This window comes from Physeter macrocephalus, chromosome 21, assembly GCF_002837175.3.
Source record: "Physeter macrocephalus isolate SW-GA chromosome 21, ASM283717v5, whole genome shotgun sequence".
NCBI lineage: Eukaryota > Metazoa > Chordata > Mammalia > Artiodactyla > Physeteridae > Physeter > Physeter macrocephalus.
The window spans coordinates 31,681,104-31,683,086 of NC_041234.1; positions in this window are offsets into that span (position 1 = coordinate 31,681,104).

A 1,983-nucleotide genomic window follows, 5' to 3' on the forward strand; every position below is an offset into this window, starting at 1 on the left:
TGGTAGTTCTATTTTTAGTTTTTTAAGGAACCTCCATACTGTTCTCCATAGTGGCTGTATCAGTTTACATTCCCACCAACTGTGCAAGTGTGTTCCCTTTTCTCCACACCCTCTCCAGAGTTTATTGTTTCTAGATTTTTTTTGATGATGGCCATTCTGACCGGTGTGTGATGATATCTCATTGTCGTTTTGATTTGCATTTCTCTAATGATTAATGATGTTGAGCATTCTTTCATGTGTTTGTTGGCAATCTGTATATCTTCTTTGGAGAAATGTGTATTTAGGTCTTCTGCCCATTTTTGGATTGGGTTGTTTGTTTTTTTGATATTGAGCTGCATGAGCTGCTTGTAAATTTTGGAGATTAATCCTTTGTCAGTTGCTTCATTTGCAAATATTTTTTCCATTCTGAGGGTTGCCTTTTCGTACTGTTTATGGTTACCTTTGCTGTGCAAAAGCTTTTAAGTTTCATTATGTCCCATTTGTTTACTTTTGTTTTTATTTCCATTTCTCTAGGAGGTGGGTCAAAAAGGATCTTGTCCAGTTTTCCCAGCACCACTTATTGAAGAGGTTGTCCATTCTCCATTGTATATTCTTGCCTCCTTTATCAAAAATAAGGTGACCATAGGTGCGTGGGTTTATCTCTAGGCTTTCAGTACTGTTCCATTGATTTATATTTCTTTTTTCGTGCCAGAACCATGCTGTCTTGATTACTGTAGCTTTGTAGTATAGTCTGAAGTCAGGGAGCCTGATTCCTCCAGCTCCGTTTTTTTGTTCTCAAGATTGCTTTGGCTATTCGGGTTCTTTTGTGGTTCCATAAAAATTGTGAAATTTTTTCTTCTAGTTCTGTGAAAAATGCCTTTGGTAGTTTGATAGGGATTGCATTGAATATGTAGATTGCTTTGGGTAGTACAGTCATTTTTACAATGTTGATTCTTCCAATACAGGAACATGGTATATCTCTCCATCTGTTTGTATCATCTTTAATTTCTGCATCTTTAGGATTCTCTATGTATAGTATCATGCCATCTGCAAACAGTGACAGCTTTTCTTCTTTCTGATTTGGATTCCTTTTATTTCTTTGTCTTCTCTGACTGCTGTGGCCAAAACTTCCAAAACTATATTGCATAATAGTGGTGAGTGTGGACAACCTTGTTTTGTTCCTGATTTAGAGGAAATGGTTTCAATTTTTCACCATTGAAAACGATGTTTGCTGTGGGTTGTCATATATGGCCTTTATTATGGTGAGGCAAGTTTCCTCTATGCCTACTTTCTGGAGAGTTTTTATCATAAATGGGTGTTGAATTTTGTCAAAAGCTTTTTCTGCTTGGCCTATAGTTTTCTTTCTTTGTGATATCTTTGCCTGGTTTTGGTATCAGGGTGATGGTGGCCTCATAGAATGAGTTTGGGAGTGTTCCTCCCTCTGCTATCTTTTGGAAGAGTTTGAGAAGGATAGGTGTTAGCTCTTCTCTAAATGTTTGATAGAATTCACCTTTGAAGCCATCTGGTCCTGGGCTTTTGTTTGTCAGAAGATTTTTAATCTCAGTCTCAATTTCAGTGCTTGTGACTGGTTTGTTTATATTTTCTATTTCTTCCTGGTTCAGTCTCAGAAGGTTGTGCTTTTCTAAGAATTTGTCCATTTCTTCGAAGTTGTCCATTTTATTGGCATAGAGTTTCTTGTAGTAGTCTCTTATGATGCTTTGTATTTCTGCGGAGTCTGTTGTAACTTCTTGTAACTTCTCCTTTTTCATTTCTAATTTTATTGATTTGAGTCCTCTCCCTATTTTTCTTCATGAGTCTGGCTAAAGGTTTATCAATTTTGTATATCTTCCCAAAGAACCAGCTTTTAGTATTATTGATCTTTGCTATTGTTTTCTTTGTTTCTATTTCATTTATTTGTGCTCTGATCTTTATGATTTCTTTCCTTCTACTAACTTTGGGTTTTGTTTGTTCTTCTTTCCCTAGTTCCTTTAGGTGTAAGGTTAG